General features: G+C 35.5%; 1 protein-coding gene across 1 annotated transcript in view; it reads right to left on the reverse strand.

The window, feature by feature from the left end:
* DCHS2 (dachsous cadherin-related 2) overlaps positions 1–23,192 on the reverse strand; it is a 361,472-nt gene that overhangs the window by 34,479 nt on the left and 303,801 nt on the right. The gene's annotated exons all lie outside the window — the stretch shown is intronic.

The raw sequence follows: 23,192 nt of genomic DNA on the forward strand, positions 1-23,192 counted from the left end.
GCAGACCATAAAGGAATATATTTCAGGAACAGAGAATGCTTGTGGAAGAACAGGCAATATTAAGCTTAGAGAAGTGGACAGAAGTCAATATAAAGTGCCTTTTGGCAGCCAAGTAGAGAAATTTGTATTTGATAGTGTAAGAAATGGAAAACCACTATAGGCTTCTGAGTAGAAGAGTGAGTGATTTGTAAATATGGAGATTTTGAACCCCGGACTTCAATTCCCAGGAGTCCTTGGTAGCTCCCAGAGTTCCCCATGATCTCAGGAGAGAGGGGTTTTTAAATGGACTCCGCCTTCTTCTTGCTCTCTCTCTTCCTGCTTGTGCTTCAAGCACATGTCTCTCTCTTGGCTTCCATGTCTGGGCACACACGGCTCTACCAGGCAGGATGTAGAGTGAGTGATTGTGAATGGGCTCTCTGGACCTAGACACGTGCTTTCTTATTTTGTATTTTCTTTATATTTTTAATCTTAATAAACCTCATAAAATATAATACTTCTAGCAGAGAAACTAATTTTAACTATTACAGATGAATGTATTACTCAGATAGTGAAGGAGAGAGGAATTAAAAAGAAGATCAGTTGAAGGGCACTAAAGCCATCCAGGTGTTAGCTGCTAAGAGCAAAGACCAAGGCAATAGTACATTAAGGTAGAGGCATTTTAAAGAAAATAACTATAGGGTGATGGCAAAACAGATATATGGGCTAACACTTTGCGCTTCCCACTCATATGGCACTTCTCATATTCAGTCTTACTTTGCATTCAACAAAGATGCCTTTGGGATTCCTTGCATATCTGTGGTTTGTCATATCTCTTTTATTAGACTTTTAAAAACATAAAAGGGAGGCTTAGCTCATGGAAATGGTGTTCTAGAAATAGCAGATAGGCAGCAAAATGGTTAGAGTCCCAGATCTGGAATCAGTAATAAGAATAAAAATAGCATTTGTAAAATGTTTTAAGGTTTGCAAAATACTACATATGTGCATATATACAAAATATAATTCAGTTATATAATTAGGTATATACATCTATGTGTGTACATATGCATAGAGACACATATGCATACATCATATGGAGACATGGACATAGCTACATATGGATATACATATATGTGTGTGTATATGTATATATGTAATATATGTAATAAATGTATATATATATATATTCAACAACCCTGTAAGGCAGGTGCTATTACTATCCCATTTTACAGATAAAGAAACTGAGGTTTGAAGCAATAGAGTATCTTGCTTAAGGTTACACAATTTGTGAACATCTGTAGCAGGATCCAAACCTGAGTGTTCCTAACTCCAAGCCCAATATTTTATCCATTGCACATAAGTTTTTAATCTTGTCTTCCCTGCTTACTAGCTATGAAACCATGGACAAGGAATTTAACCACTATGGACTTTGACCCTGATTTTAACAATAGTTTCTCTCTACCTTCTGAGAACCAGAACAAGGAGGCTCTCTGCCAAGGAGGTGGCCACTAAGTGATGAGTTCTTAGGCACAGCAGCTCATAAAATGAGGTTGAAGAATCCATTTGTAAAATAGGGATACAAATCTCTGAAATGGCTATTTCATAGTCTTTTGTGAGACTTATCTGCATAAAGACCTTTATAATTAAAAAAAAAACTGGGTCTATAATTTCCTTGGGTTTAGGGAACTTCAGATAAGTAATCTCCTTCTAGCAAAGCAGATAAGCACTCATCCTGCAACTCACTGTCTGAGAATGTGAGAGAATTGCCTGAGTTCCTGAGAGGTGGTCACTTGTCAAGGCTCACATTGCCAGTAAGTGTTAAGAGGCAAAACATGAAAGCAGGCATTTCTCACCCTGAAGATCTACTCTCCATCCTTTAAGCCAATCTTCCTTTAATTATTGGTTATTCCTTTAAGAAGGGATTGACTCTCATTTCTATGGTACTCTTGGTTTTTCTCAATGATTTATATAAATTTTCTCCTCTGCTCTTTGCATTGTATGCATCTATGCATTGCACAAAATGTGAGATATTCTTAGGATGATGTGCTTTCTAGAACTTGGTAATTTATCAAATTCAATGATAGTTCAGCTTCCCGACCACTATAGGAAAATCAATTTTGTCTACATTTCCCAACCAATTCCCAGTTTGGAATTTTTAAAATTAAGACATTTTAAAAATGGAAAATACTTTTTTTATTTCTGCCACTCTTTCTCCAACTCCCTCCAGTCTCCTTCCTCCCCACCATTGTTTAACAATATGCTACCAGAAAAGTCAAAATAGACAGCACAGCTTCCATTGTAGCCAGTCCTCCTGAACCATTAGACTATGTAACACGGCCTTATTTGCTGGAACCTAGTAGATGGGGTGGAGAAGAGAATGGACCTCCCACCAGTCAGAAGTTATATGTTGTCATGGTACCTTTAGCACAAATATCACTAAACATGTAAAAGTGGAGCCAACAGACTCTTTCCGAGCCCAGAAAGAGGCTTTGCAATGCTTCATAACACTATCAGAAATACTCAGAGATGACTAGAAATGCCAAAGGGAACAAGGATGGGTCACTGCTCAGAAAACAACAATTTCAAAGAAATCTCTTCACCAAAAAGGCATGGAATAGAAAAAAAAAAGCATTGTTGAAAAAAGAGCAAGAAAAATGTGAAACAGAATACATTATCCTCTTCAGAAACTTCATGTTTAACATATACTGTGACAAAGTTTAAAAAACATTTATCAAGATTTCCAAATGGCTGTTCATGTCAAGCCAGTGATGAAGTCACTTAGCACACATAGTAATTGATTTTAACCAATCATGATGGAATCAAGTTACTGCACAACTTGACCCTTTCCAGATTGCATTACGAGATGATTCTTCTTTTATTACATTACAGGAGACATGCTGTTAATATAAAATGTCCTCCAATTGAGGGTGGGAATAAGTCTTCATGGTAGTAAATGTGCTCCACCTTCAGCACACCATCAGAGTTCTATACTTCCTGATGTAATTTGTTTTTTAAACACATGAAATTTTACTTCAACTGGCTTGTCACTGTCTGTTAAATATGACAGAAATATGAGAGAAAATGCTATCAAGGCAATTCACATTATTGAATAGGCTGAATAGACTTCTGTAGAATTCATGGAGATGGATTGCATTTATGTAAAACAAATCTGAGTATTGCTGATAATGAAATCATAGACAATAGAAATATGAAAAACATTGCTCCAAATCACCAATAATTAGAGGAAATGCAAATTAAAACAATTGAGTTTCTATTTCATCCCCACCATATTGTCAGAGATGACAAAGAAAGGTTAATGACAAATGCTAGGGAGGCTTTGGAAAAAAAGACAGGTATATAAATACACTGTTGGTGGAGCTGTTAATTGGTCCAGCCATTCTAGAAAGCAAAGTCAAATTATGCCTGAAAGTCAGTAAATTGTGCACATCCTTTTATTCATCTATTGCATTACTAGGCATTACTAGGCTATAATCCAAGTAGATCAAGAAAAAGAAAAATAACCCAAAACAACAAAAACTTTTATAGTAGCTCTTTTTGTGGTATCAAATGAATGGAAATGATAGGAGTGCCAGTCTACTAGGGGATGATTGGACAAATGGAATATTAGTGAAGTGTAAGAAATGACAAGATGGATGGTTTCAAACAAACCTGAGATTTGTATAAACTGACCGAAGTGAGAAGAATACTATGAACAATAAATATAAAAAACATTAAGAAGAAAAACAATGTTGAGACTTAAGTATTGCTACCAGTGCAATGGCCAACTACAATTCTGGAGGACTAAAACAACCAACCTCTTGACAAAAGAGGTGATGCAGAGTAAAACAAATTCTGGACACAGTCATTACAAAATCTGTTTTTTTGACCACTCATATTTGATTTCTTTTAAAGGCCATTGTTTTTCTTTTCCTTTTTACCCACACTAGGAAAAAGGGGGCAGTAAGTAAAAGGGCAGAGTGGGATAGGGACAAGGAAGAAAAAATACTTCTTAAAAAAGAAAAGAAGGAAAAGAGGGCCATTGAGGCATCTTCTTAAAAAATGGAAATATGACAACACAAAGAAGGCCTGGAGGAAGCATCAACAAGCAAGCTAATTTTGAAAGTTGTAAAATGAACTCCTTTTGTAGTTAAAAATAAAGGCAAACTATATACATAATGGAGACCTATAGTTTCATGTACATTCCTGTTTCTCCCCAAGGAGGAGGGAAAAGAAGAGAGCCAGACAGAGAGAGACAGAGACAGAAATAGGGGAGAATGGAAGAAGAAAAGGAGGGAGGGAGGGAGAAAGAGTGAGAGAGATAAATCAAATAAGTTGCACAATAGATCTAGATTGTATTCTCTATAAGTATACTTGTAGAATATGTACAGAAAATGTTTCATTCTATTTGGGGTTTGTTAATTCAAAAAAATTTTTGAGAAAAAAATTCAATCAGAGATTCATAGACTTTTACACATGGAAGGGACCTTGGATGTCATCTAATCCAAACCTCTCGTTTTATAAATGGGGTATTTGTGGATTAGAGAATTTAATGACTTTCCCCAGATATCATAAATAGTAAATGAGGACAACCAGAACCTAATCTGCCTTCTGACTAAAAACAAATATCTCTAAATATAAGGATTTCTTTTAAACAACCCCTTAGGGTAAGAACTGTAAATATTCTTATTCCTGCTTTTATAAATGAGGAAATGGAAGTTTAGGTGAATTGACTCACCCATATGTATATGTCATATGTCATAGTCAATATCTAAGCTGGGACTACAGTCACATCCTCTGACTCTCTGCCCTCCTTTACTGGAAGGAGAGCAATCCAATATGGCTTGTTCATATTAGGGACAAACAGTCACTGAGAATTTTTCTTCATAAGCTCTAGGTAAAAATAACAGATTTCATGAATTTAAAATATTCTAAATTAGAAGATGACAAAAGCGAGGAAGTAAGAGTCATGTTTCTCAAGATAAAAACTAAGAAAGACAACAAATAACTAGACATAGAAAATAAGACCTTTGAGGGAAAATTCAAAGAAAATGATCTGTTTTATCCACCTTCCAAATGAAAAAATAATTGATTTTGATTATGTTCAGAAGATATAGGGGAATGATATAAAGAATGGAAAGTAGATCTCTAGCTCTACTGTGGACAGAACAATAGAAAGAATCTTAAATTGAGGACTGAAAGATCTATGTTATTTTCTGATAGTAAAGGCTGGCATAAAATTTAAAGGGTAACCAAGAGTAATCTCCAAGTTCCATAAAGGCAGATTCTGAAATCTTGGATAAATTTTGTATCACCTCCAATGCCTATCACTAAGTTCTGTGCCCAGTAGACACTTAATCTTTGCTCATGGCACTGTATTTTCTGCCTGTGAGGAATTCGGGTACATTAAACATTTAAAATAGTAACAAAAATGGTTTGGAAACAAAAAGTCTTCCAGACTCATTGCCCAGGCTTTGGAATATCCACCTCGTCTTTGTTCTCCTGTCCCCTCTCATTTCTTTCTTTTTCATCAGGACGAACATTAGAGAAGGTGGTCTTATGGCTTGAGGACAAAGCTGCTATTGTGATTTGGCCCAACAATGCCAAGTTGGGAAGAGCAGGCAGCAGACTTCAGTTGGGGACAGTAACTAAGGAATGTGGAAATGTTGGATTTTATGGTGAGTTTTATGGTACAACTAGAAAAAACTCAAGGTACATTCATCCTTTGAAAATCATTAGTTTATTCTCAGGAATGGTTTTAATATACATGTTCTTGATAGTAGTTGGACAAATTTAGAAAATTTCTAAAAGCTCCTTTGAGTTCTAGGATTAATATTCCTTTTCTATACATTTTAATAAAGTTTTACTCGTGGTACTTGTCTGTAATTTCAACTGAGGTCTCACTGCACAGCAAGGTGGATACTGATAATCAACGTCCTACTTATATGAACACCAACAAATAATACATAATTTTGCATAAAACAGCAAATAAATGCTATTGCAGGAATTCAACATTTTCATTTCTGAAATTTTATAGGTTTCATTTGTAAAAAAAATATTGTATTAATGGAGTTTATTGCATTTAATTTCTTTGTATGAATGCTTTTTCCTCTGGTTTTACCAAAGGAAAAGAGGAAATAAATTTAAGGGTTTACAACCATTTGCAGCAGCAGTGAAAATATCAGCAGAAAACCACAGCTATGCAACTATCAAATAATATTACGTGTTTGTGAAAATCAATAGTCATGGAAAGAGTTAGGTATAGTAATTTTAAACAGTCATGAAACTCAGTGCTATGCATGTGTAAATGATTCTTTAGTCACTTACAACCTTTCTTTTTTTTTGTTTCTAAATAACCCTGACACTTCCTTCTTGAAGACTGACTATAAAGAAACTTTGATTTTCAACATTTTGTTGACTAGAGTCCTCATTTTCACCCCTCTACTCCCTTTAAACTCTCAATATATTTCAACTTTTTTAAAGAAACATTCTTTCTTCCCCTCACCCCACCACCTTTCCATCATTCAGAAATCCTTGAACATATGTTGCTGTAACTTTCCAAAAAACATACCCCTGGAATGAAACAAAGCATGGAAAATATATGCTCAAAGGGAATATTTTCCAAAACTTACAAATAAATGAAAACCATGTTATAATTAAATAGATATATAATCTTTAACATGTCACCATTGCTGATATGAAAAGAGGAAGCTTCATACATTGAGTGAAGGAGAGTGTTGGATTTTAGTCAAGAGCCCTGGGTTCAAGTGTTGACTCTGATATATAATAATATTTGCTAATAGTATCAGAGTTAAAATTGGGATAGAGATCATGGGCAAATTACTTATCCTATTGGATATTTCGTTTGCTCACTTATAAGGTAACATACGCCTTTTTTTCCCTATAATGATTACAATTATCTTGTAAACTTTAAACAAGCTATTTGATATGATGGAATACCACTGCATTGTAAGAAATGACAAGCAGATTTGTTTTTTAAAAAACATGGAAAGACCTACATGAAATTATGAAGAGTGAAACAAGTAGAAGCAAGAGAATATTATATAGAACAATAGAAATATTATTTTTAAAATGACTTATATATGGTCACCTCTGGAGAAAGAACTGATACATAGAAATAAACAAGACATAGTTTTATATATACATTCCTGGCAATTTGGATTTATGCCCAAAGGGCTTTAAAAGATTGCATGCCCTCTGATACAGCAATACCATTCCTAGGTTTGTACCCCAAAGAGATGATAAAAAAATTGTTGTACAAAAATATTCATAGCTGTGCTCTTTGTGGTGGGAAAAAATTGGAAAATGAGAAGATGCCCTTCAATTGGGGAATGGCTGAACAAATTGTGGTATATGTTGGTGATGGAATACTATTGTGCTGTAAGGAACGATAAACTGCTTGATTTCTATATGAACTGGAAAGACCTCCATGAACTGATGAGGAGTGAAATGAGCAGAACCAGGAGAACATTGTACACAGAAAATGAAATATTGTGGAAAGATCAAATGTAATCAACTTTGTTACTGGTAGTAATGCCTGAGGGACTTGTGAGAAAGAATGCTACTCATATCTAGAGAAAGAACTGTGAGAATAGAAATGCAGAAGAAAAACATGATTTATCACTTGTTTATATGGTTATATGATTTGGGGTTTGGGTTTTAAAAGATTACTCTATTACAAAAATGAACAAGATGAAAATAGGTATCAAGGGGTAACACATGTATAACCCAGTGCAATTGCTTGTCAACTCCAGGAGGGGGGAGGAAAAAGAGAAGGGAGACAATAAGAATCATGTTAATTTGGGAAAATATTTTTAAATAAATTAAGATTTTTAAAAGAAATATATATATGCATGATTCCTTTGGTCAAGTGATGCCTTCTCTAAAGAAGGAAGCAAGGAATTACTTGGGCATTTTAATGTAACAAGCAAACCAATTAATTAATTAAAAAGTAAGCTATTGCTATTCATTTTATTCAAAAGCTTTAGTGAAGCTGAGGTCTAAGTGTTTTTTCATAATATGATCTCTTCAAGACAATATATTAGGTAAGGGGAGGAAATTATATTCATATTTATGTTTATTTTCATCTTAGAAAAAGAAAAATTGTCCCTAGAGTTGAATTAAAATTCTTCACCAGCTCACCATTTATGACAGCAAGATCCAGGAATATGAGACAAGTATCCTCACTAAATTGATATTCTAAAATTTCACCAAAAATCTGTATTAGCCTTTCTATTCACCATCTAAACTTCCATTCACCATAGTCATCATTTAAACATATAAATGAAACTCAACTCTTCTCAATGAACTTCCAAGGAGGTTTTGAAGAATTTGGTTCTATGGAATTTCAGGAATTCTAACTTGGGTTTTTTAAATGCACACAAATATGAAATTGGCTCATGATTTTACAGTCCATAAGACACATTCCTTTTACATTTTGTTAAATCCATATGAGTCTTTATTCTACTCTGGTTATTGTGTTCTTCATGCCATACCCCACAGTGAAAGGTATATACACTTTACCCATAGTATACCTTACAATTTCACATCCAGTGAAAGGTGTGGAACTGTAAAGTGACAGCATTCTAGATCTCAAACTAAAGGGAATTTAGTCTATCTAATTTATCCTCCTTTTTCTCTTCATAAGGAAATAAACCCATAAAGATATAATAATTTGCCTAAGATCACACAGGTCATAAAAATCAGATACAGAATTTGAACCAAGGACTTCTGAATTCTGACTCAGAATTCTTTACACTATATCACCATTCTAGGCTGGGAATATAATGATGCACACAAAAGAAAAAAGAAACAAAAAAGAAAAAGCTCCAAGTCCATTGTTAGATTATAGCTGACAGGTTGTCCTGCTTCTGCTTGAAGACTTCCAAAGACTAGGAACCCAGTACCCCTTAGGGTAGCCCATTCCATTTTTTGGACAGATCTAGGAATTGAGAAATTTTTGCTGATATCAACCCTGAATTTGCCTCTTTTCGGTTCTGTATATCATTGTAGTTTCTAACCTTTGGGATTGGATACAAATCGAATCCGAGATACATTATTGGCTTTCTTGTCCCAATCTCTTTAAGGATAAATATTCCCAGTTTCTTCTCCTCATCCTCAAATGTCATGGATTCAAGGCTCTTTTCTAAGAAATATTTAGTTTCTTCCCTCGTAGCCTTATCTACTGCCTCAGTTTGAGCAGTTTTCACTAAAGAAATTTCTCCAGATTTTATTTCTCACTTAACCTGAGCTCTCAGATCCTCTAGGTGCTACAGTGGATAAAGTCGTCAGGAAGACTCCTCTTCCCGAATTCTAATCTGGCTTCAGGCAATTCCTAGCTGTGTAACCCTGGGAAAGGCACTTAATGTCCATTTTTCTACCCTTACTGCTCTTCTGACTTGGAACCAAATACATAGTATTGATTCTAAGGCAGAAAGTAAGGACTAAAATAAAAAAATATTTAGCATATGTCTCTTTATTGCCCTTTGGGTCACCCTCAACTTTGAGTCTAAATAGAATGTAATGGAATCAGCCCATCATCCATGAAGAGGGTCTTGTGGAAAACCACAATATCTATAAGGCATTTCTCTTTCATTTTGAACCAAAGTAGGACAACCTTCTTGAGGGTAATTAATCATTTTGGTGAATACAGTCTCCCTTGTTTTTTATGCCCCTTGTGATGTTAATAATCAGAGGATCACTGAACACAGTTTTTTCTCAAGATACAATTACAAGGAATAGTGTATGATCTTAACATGCATGAAATGCTCCTTGTATTATTGTGGGACAGCCTCGAAGGATGAGTTTTGCTGGGCTGGGTCAAACATATTTGTATTTCTTTAATTAATAACAAATGTGTAAGAATTTATTATGTTCTCTATATTCTGCCCAGATAAGTAACTGTTAAGTTAGGAAAAACATTCACCAAATCTGCCTGTTGCTATCTCATCGTTTTGTTCAGGATTCCTTAAATTTGAGGGGAGATCATTCTTGTAACTAATGTGGAATAATGACACAATGAGCATACGTAGCAATAGTGTACTGTCATTATCTTCTTTCTTGCTTAGTCATTATTAGAGACAGGAAGATGTGAGTTCAAATTGCACACTCTTTCCTCTGCTTCCTCTTACTGGCTCTGTGACCACAATTTCTTCATCTGTAAAATGGGGATAGCAATACCTGGAGTATCTACCATGTTATAAAGAATTGAATAAGACAAGGTGCAATCATTGCAAACATTAACACATTATATAATTGTGAAATCATTATTAATGTTATTATTTTCATTATATCCCTTTCTCAACTTTTTCAAAGGAATTCAGATAAAAAGTATTCTGGGGCCATGTTGCTCATCCACTATTATTGCTTTATTCAAAGTTAAGTATAAGATGCCTTATTAGACAGGCTCTAAAGTAATTACTTTTTATTGGAAGGAGCTTTAAAGTCATCTAGCCTAAGTCTGATTGTCATCTAACCCATTTATTCTTGGGAATTTAATTAGGACTATTGTATGACATGTTGTTATTCAGTCATTTCAGTGGTTTCTGACTCTGTGATTCCATTTGAGGTTCTCTTGGCAAAGAAACCACTGGAATGGTTTGTTATTTCCTTCTCCATCTCATTTCACAGATGAGGAAACTGAGGTAAATATGGGTAAATGACTTGCCCAGAGTCACACAGCTAAGATTTGAGACCAGATTTGAAATCAGGTGTCCCTGACTCCAGGCACCACCTAGCTACCACACCATGGTACAAGGGAATGCAGTTAGGGGTAGAGGGCTGACTTTAGAATGGATGAATGAAACACATATGAATAAATGAAACCCTTTCTGAGAAGCCTTGTGATAAGTATTGATGATACAAATAAAGCAAGAGCTCACATTCTGACAAGTGAGAAAACAGATATGGAAGTCCTTAGATGCAAATCAGACAAAAAACTACAATAACAAAACAGTGATATTAATACTGCTTCTTTGATGAAGGCAGAGAGGTGGTATAGTAGAAAGAATGCCAGGTCTGGAGTCAGGAAAGACCTGAGTTCAAATCTGGGTTTAAACACTTATTAGCTTTGTGACCTTGGGCAAGTCATTTAACCTCTGCCTCAGTTTACCCAACTGTAAAAAGCAGGTAATAACACAATACCCAAAAGGGTATTGTAAAGATCAAAGGAGAAAATATTTATAAAGTGCCTAGGACATATTAGGAGCTTAATATTAGGTGGTTATTTCCTGCAATAATAATATTTCTTGCTACCCAGAGGTACATATATTTATAACGTTTATTATCAAGGGTAGACAATCATTTCTAAGTAACCTGGCCACATGGAGTCTAGCCTGCCAGTTCCTTTCTCATTTCCCCCCCACCTCCTGCACTGTCCTTTCTCCTCAGGCTTCCCTCATGGTCTTTTCATCCATCTCTCCCTTTCTCTCATTGGTCTCCCCCATTCTCTCATTGGTCTCCCCCATCCTACCCCAAACCTTAACTTTTATTGACATACAGACGTATGTCAATGCAAGCCAACACAAATCTGGCACAACTGTAGTATGTCAGGAATGTTTGATGGACAGGTAAAGTTACTCAGGAAGGGGGAGGGGATGAGCTTCCTTGACACATTCCCAAATGGCATTTCCAATGATAAAATCAAATCGATTTCTGTTATTGAACCATTTGACAGTACCAAAGACTTTGTCACATGAACTCTGTTTTTTGGGTCTTTACCAGATCTGATTCTCACCCCTGCAGGAGCAGTTGCCAGCCTGAACCTCATCAGGGGTTGGTTTTTTTGGTAGTTGTAGAAACTTGGTGTGGTTTCTCAGTCCTGGGATGACTCTATAAGAGTGTAAAGGAAGATGGTGGCCCAGGTGGTGGTGGTAATAGTAGTGGTTTGACTTCCTTGACTTACAATGCTGCCTATCTTTTTCTCAATGTGCCCCCACTTCTTAGGCTAGGCTTGCCTATCTTCTGTAAGTAGCAGATGGTGGGGATAGCCAGTCCTTTCTCTATGAGAATCATATTCCCCCAATGATGGTTGGGAGAGTTGGGCTAGTGGGGAGTGGGGGGGGTTGTGCTGTCACCCCCTGGATTTCCTGTGCTTACCCTAGTATATTGATGGCCAGCAATTGTTGCTGATAGTATATGAGGAAAGTGGATCCCTTCTCCATAGTGATTTCTCCCTCTAATTATGACTAGAAGTCATTTCAGTGGCCTTGGGGATACTGCTTTTCCCAAGACTCTTGGATTCAGAGACACAGCCTATCTCTACCAGAATCTGAGAGGGAGATGAAAGTCACAATGGTGGTGGTGGTTTGATTCACCTGACACACACTACTTCCTATCTCTTCCTAAGGGTGCCTTACTATTTCCATTCAAGTCCTTTCTCAGACATACGATAGCTTTATGACTATGGAATAAGTCATTTATTTTTTCAGGATTCTTAGCTCACTTAGAAGTCAGAAGAAATGATACAAAGACACTAAGGGACTCTTTGATGTAAATTGTGAGACATGGTAGACACTAGCACAGAACCGTACAGCAAAGCATCACAGAAGCATCCATCAAAGAAGATGCTGAGCTCTATGAGCGAAGCAGAGTCACAGCAGTTCAAAAGAAATGACAGATTCACATAGTTGGAGACATCTCCATCCCAAATGATCATATGGGCTGTTTGTGCTCCACCTGTGGCAGAGCCTTCCAAGCTCTTAATGGTCTGATCAGCCACAGTTGGACATGCTACTCCCCAACATAGTGATGTCATTTTGGTCCTTTTTTTGAGTATGAAGGACAAAATATCTTCTTCTATTCTGTAGGATGATAAATTATAGATAGGTAAAAAAAAAATTTTGTATTAGTAAAGATGATTTCTATGGAATTTCTAGAAAGTTCTCTACATTAATAAAATCACAGATCTAGAACTATAACCCATTAACTATAACCCATTTCTCCATTTTGCCCTAATATAGCCAATTTAGAGAATTTAATATATTTCTATAAAATATACATATATGTATACACACACACACTTTATATAGCAAAGAGAAAAAAAAAGTTTGCTCTAAGTAATACTAGGAAGCAGGAGAAAACATTATGACATATGGGTAACCAAGAACTACTCTACTGAGATTTCCTGGAATGTCAAACAAGAAGACAAATTAGGGTTGTACCTAATTTCCATGACCTGGAAGGTCATTCAATCTAACAACTCCATGTTGCATAAAGAGATCTGGAAATGTTAGAAGTATTGCCTGAAGTACATAGTTGTTACATTGAGGACACCAAAAAAAAAAAGAATTCTCTTGGCTAGAAATTTCAATTTCTTTCTATCTCACCAAGATGCCTCTCTTGAAAACAGAACTAAATATTATGCCTTTGGGAAGAGAAAGACAATAAAGGGGCTGAAAATTTCTTCTCTTGAAAGTCTCTTAAGGCTAAAATAGTCTTTATAAGTCAAAGTAAAGGATTTGTTGGCAATTGCTAACATAGTGTGTCAAATAGATTTTGGTCATTTGGACTCAATGGAAACATTATTCATTGGGCTAATGAGAATAAATATCAAGTGCCAACAATTTAGTGAGGATACCCATCTCATTTTCCTGGATCTTACTGTCCTAAATGGTGAGCTGGCTAAGAATTTTAATTCAACTATAGGGGCGATTTTAAGTTAAATGACTAATATGTCTTTAACATAAGAATAAGATATACTAATGACTGTGTCCCAGCTAAAGATTTCTAAATTTTTGTGGATAATCTACTGATTTTACAGAATCTATAGGGAACTGAACATCTGGGAAATTATGTTCATTCATTTCCTTTTATTTGGAATCAAGATTCTTCCACTTGAGTGAATGAGAAATCGTCTATTATGTTATGGCACATATTAGGTCTTACACTTTGATGAACTGGATTCAAGGGCAACTGTCTAGAATTACAAAAGTCCTAGATTGTCTCACAGCAAACTTTATTCCAGGATATCTTTAAAAAACTATGCTCTACCAGGGTAAAATGCTGCACAGAAGTCAGATATAAGAGGTACTCTACTACATGCTTTGAAATAACCAACAGAAGAAAGGTGACTGACATGACCAAAAGTTATATAGTTAAGTAGATTTATCCATAAATGGCAGCAAATAACCCCCCCTCCCCATTTTAATATCTAATTCATTAATTTTGCTGATTTTTTTTTAGATTTTACTGATTAGAGTGCCCTCATGTGTCTCTGCACTGTAATACAATTTTGGGCAACATGGTGGAAGTGGAAAGTCCTGGAGACCAGTATCTAGGAGACCTGACATTTAGAACATCTAGGTTCTAATATCATCTATGTCATATTGGACAAATCACTTAATATCTCTATGTTTCAATTTCCTCAAATGTAAAAGGATTAGATAAATGCTAAGGCTCTCTCCGTAAGACCCAAATCTAAATAGGTCGGGTCTATATAATCTTTCAAAGAATATCAAATATTGATAGACATTTGAAAGTATACTTAGTTAACTCTCAGTTTGTAAATTGAAGAGCAATTACTGACCTTGGTAAAGGAAACTTTTTCACTAAGAGTTCCCAAAACCAGTGAAATCACAGATCCAATTATTTTGACAAATTATCTTGATTACTGATTTTATCTGATTCAAAACAAATTAGATAAAATCAATAAATGAGATAATTTGTAAGGAAATTTTTTACACACCCTCCCTTGTTCCAAGGTTAATACATGAAGTGATACCTGCAGACGCATGGTTTGTTAAGTCACATGGTCTGCCATTTATGGCCTCAAAATTCAAAAGCAGATAAAAAACACCAAGATATATAGATTTTAATAAATAAAGGGATTAAAAATTGGTTTGGGATCCAAGTTACTTACTATATTACAAACTCACAAAAAGTAAAATGATGTGTCATTAAAACCTAAGTGTAGTACAAAGATATAGATCTTGGGTTGAAAGGAACATCAGAGGATATCTAATCTCAATTCTTCCTTTTACAGATGAGGAAACTGAAGTCTAGGGAAGTTTCCCTAGAAACTTGGGAACCATTCCCATGGTTATAATGGCAGTTAAATATCAAAGATAAAATTTGAACCCAGGTCCATTAAAGCCAGGGATCTTTCCACTGTATATGGTTAAACTCCCCTTCTATATGAAAATGGATCCTGGGCCATCATTCAGATATATGCCATTCCATTTACAGCCCTTCCAATTTAACTCATTATCTTTTCCTGGGGGTAGATTCTCTATATAAAAAATTAGCTATTCCAGATCTGAGTTAAAGAGCAATTTTAAAGTAGAAGTAAAACATTTTCATCTACATCAGTTAATTTTGTCTCTAAAGCCAAAGGGGTGTTTTAATGGGAAGAATGTCCTAAGTTAAGTTTCTTGAAACACTAATATTCTTCTTCTGTAAGATATATTAATAGGGTTTTCTGTAGAAAATTTCAATATTAGTAATATTTCCCCTTTTGATATTAATACTTTGATTAGTTGTGTGGGTTATCTTTCCAGTTATTCATACCAAAAACCAAGCCATAGCTACTCTTTCTGGGGTGCTTCTTCTCCATATCCTCCCACCAATACTCCACAGGGAGTTCCCACCCAATAGGAGAGACCTCTTTCTAGATCTCCAAACCTTGTATGGATACCAATGAAATTGATGATAGTCTCAGTTACCCTTTACTCTCATGATATGACAGGCCCAACTATATTTGTGACACTTCAATAAATATATAGACTGAAATTTCTCTATTTATCCAATATTTCACTAATTCTCCTTTATTCTTGAATATTCAATGACTCATAGAGTTCCCACATCAGAATTTATTTTTTAATTCATTTACTTCAAAATTTTATTTCAAATCCAGAAATGCTCTATGACCAAATTAGTTTCAGCACTATTGATGTAAGGTATTATATTTAACACTCTAAACGGATGAAAATACTGGTATCCAAAATGTCATTTTGTCAAAGGATCCAACTGCTTTCTCTTGTTGTTTGATTTTTTTTTTCAGCCATGATCAACTCTTCATGACCCCATTTAGGGCTTTCTTGGCAAAAACCTAGAGCAGTTCACCACTTCCTTCTCCAACTCATTTTACAGATGAAATAACTGAAGCAATGGGGTTAAATGACTTGTCCAAAGTCATATAGCTAGCAAGTGTCTGAGACTGGATTTGAACTTGGGAAGATGAGTCTTCCTGACTCCAGGCCCAGTTCTCTATCCACTGTACAACCTAGTAACTCTAATTTCTTTCTAGTAAAACCATGTTAAGCAGTTTTTAATATTTTCGGGCTTCTGTTTTTCTCTAATTTTACTTCTGTGATTCTATAATCTCATGGATCCATGATATGGATATCCTTCCATCAGTACAGATAGCCATTCATCTACTATGCCTTCTCAATTTGTCTATTTACTTTAGCTCTATGTCTTCCACAAAGGAGCTATCCACTATGCTGAAGGTTTTTGTCTGGGCAACTATTCCAAGGACACTAATTTAATGTAGAGGTTATTCTTCTATAATGCCTTGCTCTTAGTAAATGAGGAACCCATCTCCTTTTCTGACCATCCATGTCCTGGAAGGTGACTTTGCCCTTCTTGGTGCATATCATTACTAGCTAGCATTGTGAATAGTATCCAGTCTTTGTCTTTTGTTTGATCTACAATTTCAAATCATCTGAGATTGTAGCATTTGATGATTTGTGGTCATATTGCATTATCAAGGGAATATTTGTATTAAAAAGTTTGTTTTTGTGACAGAGAGGAGTTTAGGGTCATCAAAAGGTGGTGGGGAATTTCCCCAAAGTAATTCAGCCTGTTCTTTTCCTTGTATTTCCTTGTAAGATAAGCACTTTGTCCATTTGCAATTCCTGTCCCAAAATATATGGACTGATGGACTAACTCAATGGAGTCTCTATAAAATATCATAATCTTGGCAATAAGCATTCTTCTTCTACTTTGTTTTTCCTGTTAGGACAAGCAGAATTATCTATTTGGAAGCTCTGTAGATCATACTGAGGGGATTCAATAATATTCTGGAACAAATAAAATGTAGTGTGTAAACCTGTTAATCCTGGAAGGTTATTTCAGCCCTGGAATTTCTACCTTGAACTACTCTCTGCCCTCTGGAAATCTTCCTTCTGATTGGTTGTATCTTCACAGAATTTTCCATTTAAGAAGAGTGTCCAGACCAACCATCTCTCTATTTCTCACCAAGCTGCACCTTTCCAGACTTCTCCATCATGCCTTTGTCAGACTAATTTCACTGCCCTCCCCTCTTTTCATTTTCTTCTTTTATGTTCTCTTCCTCATTAAGACGGAAGCTCTATGAAGTTTGGGGACTGTCTTTCTTTTTATTTGTATTTGTATTCCCAACTTTTATTACAATGCATGTGACATAGTAAATAATTAACAAATAAACTGGTGAATAAATTAACAAAAGGTCTGTGAAATTGTGGGGGAAATCCAGAGAACATTAAGTCTATTTTTGTACTGAAAAAGTATCAAAAATATGAGTAAACCTGTCAAATAGTGAGAATGAAGGTTAACTGGTGATCAGTCCACAAGTTTCACTGATATCCATACCATGCAGGCTGAGAATTTGACACTAAACAGAACTTAACTTTTATGAGAAAGCCCTCCTCTCATTTGGATTCAAATATTCTTCAGAATAGTTGCTAGTATACACCTCCCTGTTTTATGCTTTCCTTAGTGCTGGTAATCAGTAAGTCATTAAACAGTTATTTTGAGGGTATCAATTTATCTTTTCTAACATGAGAAGTAGCATGGTATAGTTGTTAAAAGTATTGGACTTAGAGAAAGGAACATCTCAATACAAATCCTGCCTTAAATATTTATAAGCTTTGTGATCCATGGCCAAGTCACGTCTTCTCTCTCAGTGCCTCAGTTTCTCTCTCTGTAAAATGTGGATTATAATATTTTGGCTTTTATATTACAGGATTGATGTAGAAAATGAAATATTGCATGTTAAAATGGGTCTGGAAACTTAAAGAACTATGAAAATATCATTACGATTTTTGTAATGATGATGATATGCACATGGGACATATATAATTGGAAAGGAAACTTTGAAGGCTGTGTTTCATTCTGTTTAGTCAACTGCTTGTAAGGAGATGGGGTATAATCAACAAACTACGTATTCTTAAAACCTCTTGGTCAACTATGCAGCAATAAAGATGTGGTCTGTTGTAAAGAGTAATTCACGGAAGACTGCCTGTTTAACAATGTAATAATAACAGTGTTTATTAAACACTTTAAAGTTTGCAAAGCTCTTCACAAAGACTAAATCATTTGATCCCTAAAACAACCCTGGGAGGTAGGAGTATTATGGATGAGGAAACTGTGACTAAAGTGATTTTCCCAGGATCATCCAGTGAGTGTCCAAAACAGTCTTCCTGACTTCAAATCTTGCCCTTTATCTATTGGTATATACACAGGTTAATCTCACTAATATCTTATCAAGATGATGGGGTAAGCTCATGCAACAGTGGTTACCACTGTTATCTAGGTTGCTAGTTTATTTTTTTGGCCACAGTATCATCTATAGAAAATTAATTTTTATTATCTTATTTATTTTTTCTTCCCCAGATTGAAAGCTACATTCAGAAATGAAACAATTAGAATGAGAGGTAACGTGACTTAGATGGTAGAAGGCTGGGTTAGGAGTCAGAAAGACTTGAGTTCAAGTCCTATCTCCATGATATCTGAATGGCATGTGCATAGCCAACCATCTCCACTTTTCAGTGCCCAAAGTAGATTCTAAGATTCTAAGTGATCAATAAGTGGCTTCTCTGCTCCGGTGGAGGAAGTTGTCATGCTGTGAGTTCTCTATACCAAGGAAATTACAGGACAATACCAACTTCCACCTACCCTCCACCTCCAAAAAATAATAAATCCCTAAGAAACTTTAAAACTTGGTAGCCATAACATAGATTTCCTTTCAATGAATGTAGTTGGTTCAGTTCCCTTCACAATTTTATATTTTTGAGTATACTTTTTTAAAAAAAATAATATGTTATCTTCCTCTAATTATATGTAAAAGCAATTTTAACTTTTGTTTTTTAATTTGAGTTGCACCCAGTAGAACTGCATATCAATTATGGGAGGAAGTTGGGGAGAGGGTAGGGAAAGAACATGAATCTTGTAACCATAGAAAAATATTCTAAATTAACTACTTAAATAACATTTAAAACAAAAACAAACAAAAAAGCCCCCCAAAAATAAGTTTTGTGTTCCAAATTCTTTCCTTTCCTCCCAGCCTTTTCCCCTCACTCCTGTCCTTCCCTCCCCCCTCCACCATCCCTGAGATGGCAAATAATCTGATATAGATTTTATATGTGGGATCATATAAAACATTTTTCCACATTAGCCATTTTGTGGAAGAGATATTTGAGTATACTTCTTGACTTACAGCACAATGATTCCTGAAGTGTTAAGACCAAATGTGATATCTACTCTCAATGATTCTGAACACAGATCATTAGGGACATGAATTAGAAAATCTATACATTTCATACATTTTCCTTATTTTCTTTTTAAGGTGAATGTATAAAGCAGCTCAAATAAGAGAAAAAAGAATTATAGGAAACCGTGATCATCCATAAAATCAGCCAGGGTATTATTATTCCTATAAGATTTGAAAGTATGGCACAAAATTTGATTAAACCCCAACAAACTGAGGTCACTAATCAAGATAACACCTTTAAAATGGCAGCCAATATTTAAAAATCACGAGTGGTTTTGCAATTCATTATGCTAGTGTTAAAAAGTTCTAGCATATACTGAAAGTCAATGCTATATCCAGAAATGATCAACGATTCTCCAGCTTTTTGGAACTAGGGAAATTTTCAAGGAAAAAATATCTGATAAAAATTATGTGATAAGATCTGGCAGCTAATTCTGGCTTTGTGTGCCAACTATAGCTTGGCCAGTTTGAAGTGTCAGTCAATGTTTTATGAAGCTTCCCACTCCCTCTTTCACTGGGCTCTAGGAAATAATGTCAACCCAGACACAAGTTAGTTATAACCCATCAAATTCAATAGCCTTCTCAACTATCATCTTCTTCACTTCTCATTTTTCTCTTTCCTCTATATTTTGAAGCTTTTAGCTGACTTTTACCTCTCAACTTAGACTTTAATGCCCTTTGCATATGCCATATTTATGCTTCAAGGAGACATTCCAGGCCACTGCTTTGTAAGCTTTGTAATATATACCTACATCCACATTTATGGATGCCATATGCTTGTATCACTTCCAGAACTATTTCAAAATTTCCTTATGTGTAAAATTTAATAAAAAGAATTTGGGGAGTGTTTTTTTTTAAGGAAAAAAGGGAAAAGGAGAAATATCAAATTGAATGGAATTAAATAGTTCTGAATCTAAGTGGACTGCAGAGGTCAGTTCTCACCAGGGTCAGGGTCAGTAGCAGGAGATAACAGCAGTGAAAGCTTTTACTCCAGTTTCCCATCAACTTCCCTGCCTTCATCTTAGAATGAAAGGACCACCTCCAGGCATAAGAAGGTAATTTGGTCTTAACTGTCTTCTATCCTTAGCACTGAATCTGCCACTTGCTCTTAACTGTACTCATTAATCCCAAGTGTGATGGCTAAAAGAGGATGAGGAATGGGGAGAGGAGGGAGAGTACAGATTGGTTGTGATGTTGCCTGAATGAGAGAAAAATCAGTTGAAACCAAACATGGCGGTAATATACTCATTTAAAGGTCTAGTGTTAAGAGCTCCAACTTGTCATATGTAGGTCACAGAGATACTTAATAGTAATATTACTGGCTTACTAGTAATGAGAGCAGGAATTTATTAATCCACAGAATTAGAGTCTTAGTAACCATCTGTGCTTCACATATACTTGGAAAAAGTACTGCCACTATAATATACCCAATAAATGGTCACCCAATCACTGCTTCAAGACTACCAAGGAAGGAAAATCCATAGCTTCTCTATGGAAACTACAAAAGAGCAAAGAGTCAAGAATAGAATAAAAAAGCTACATCTACATAAACTCAACAAATAAATAATACATACTAAACACTCAAATACGTCTGGTATTCTGATTTGTCTAGAGAAATGGAGGGGTATCAGCTCCTTGTCACCAGAAATTATAGAAAGGTTCTCCCTAAAGAGATCATTTGGAATTAAATATTCATCCATGAATATTTTGCAGCCAAGTAGTGGGAAAACTGTACAACATGGCCCTTCAGATTGCAAAAAAGTTAGAATCCACAGGATACCTTCAAAGACATACAAAGTTGGCAAGAACTACACATGGAAGCCAGTTGCCCTTTAAAAGCTACTAGGCAACTCCATACTATAATGCAAATCCTAAAATACCTTTGAGAATTCTGCGAATAGACTGTATTGGAAATGGAACATCATTGCAGACAGTAGTATTTGCTAAAACTTCCCTGAGTTGAAACTGATTCAAAAAATTAATGAGCAATATTTTAATACATATCACATACTGAATACTCATAATTCCCAGACTACATGGAATTAAAAATTTTTTCAAGAAAACTTTTCAAAATACAGATACCTGGCAGAAGAAATTAAACTCATGTGGGAACAGGACAAGGTACTTGTGGTGATTTCTCTCATTCTATCTGCCACTACAGTTGTCAGAAAAATGGTTTCATTGAGTCTATAAAAAAATGACCTTACATCCCAATCCTCTTTTTACCATTTAGTCATTTTAGTAATGTCCAATTCTTCATGACCCTTTTGATGTTTTCTGACCAAGACACAAGTGGTTTGCCATGTCCTTCTCCAGTTCATTTTACAGATGAAGAAACTGTGGGTTAAGTGACTTGACCAAGGTCACATAACTAATAAGGATCTGATGGCAGATTTGAACTCAGAAGATGAGTCTTCCTGACTTCAGGTCTGGCACTTTCTAATCTTTTCACTCATTTACAAAAAAGCAGTCATTTTATTCACCTGCACAAGAGTCCATAGAACATTCAGGTTAAAGGAATAAAATGAGCATAGTGATTTGTCCTCATGTGTGTTCATCTGAACCCCACCAAAAAGATGAGAAAAATGCTTTCAGTGTATATACAAATGATGAGCTTATATCTCAATTGGTTCATTTGATTAGAAAAACTGGGTATTTTACCTGCCTGAGAAATACCATATCAAATGTCAAATATAAAAGATGAATAGTAGAATAGCTATTTTCCCTAGGTCTATAAAGATGAGAAGAATGAAAGAATGACAACAGCCACCACATTATCAAGGATGGGGACTAGACAAAGTTGTGGCATATGAATGGGACACAATACTACTGTGTCATAAGAAATAACAAATGGGTTCATTATGGAAAAACAAGGAAAGATTTACATGAAATGATGAAGAGTGAAATGAGGAGAGCCAAGAAAATGTTACATATAGGAACATAAATATTGTTTGAAGAATGGCTTGGGGATGTCCATCTCTAGAGAAAGAATGGATTAAATAGAAATTAGTAAGGCACAGTTCTATATATACATGTATCTTTTTGTCAAATGATGCCTTTCATAACTGGAGGAAGAGAGGGAGGGAGGGATTTAACTGGGAATTTAAATGTAAGAAACAGACAAATAATGTTAAAAGGGAATGAATGAATAAGTAAATAACAGGATAAAGGCTAGTCCTATAATTTTTCCAATATAGGGAACTCCTGGATGAGTTAAAGCCAAAAACAGCTGACTTCCCAGATTACTTTTGCCATGTACAGGCTGTGGGGCTCTGGACAAGTCTCCCGGTACCCAAAATTGTGTATAGTGAGATCTCATCCAAATCCTTACAAGCTGAAATAACCAACTCTCTTTCCCCACAGAGACATCTTGTAATATCTGGAGCCTCATGGGAAAGGCAATATTGTCCTTGTTTCATTGTATTACTAGCCTTAACATAGTCCCTGGCATAAAATAAATACTTGTTGCTTGCTTGCTCAATTCACTAATAATTGAAGTGAAAGCCTGTAGTGAAAACTTCACATTTTCCTGATTTGTCAATAGGCTAGACATCACTGTTAAGAGGACTTAGAGTCACAGTCCATCTGAGGTTAGTACTTGGACCATGGGACCGGAATAGCATCAGCTGGCGAAGCTATCCAGGCATCCAGTGAACAACCAGCCAGAAATGTACAGCTGCTAAAGTTTCATAGTAATACAAACACCAATACAAAGGTGAGCACATTCTCT

The sequence above is a fragment of the Monodelphis domestica genome, chromosome 6 (genome assembly GCF_027887165.1).
Source record: "Monodelphis domestica isolate mMonDom1 chromosome 6, mMonDom1.pri, whole genome shotgun sequence".
In the NCBI taxonomy this organism is placed as follows: domain Eukaryota; kingdom Metazoa; phylum Chordata; class Mammalia; order Didelphimorphia; family Didelphidae; genus Monodelphis; species Monodelphis domestica.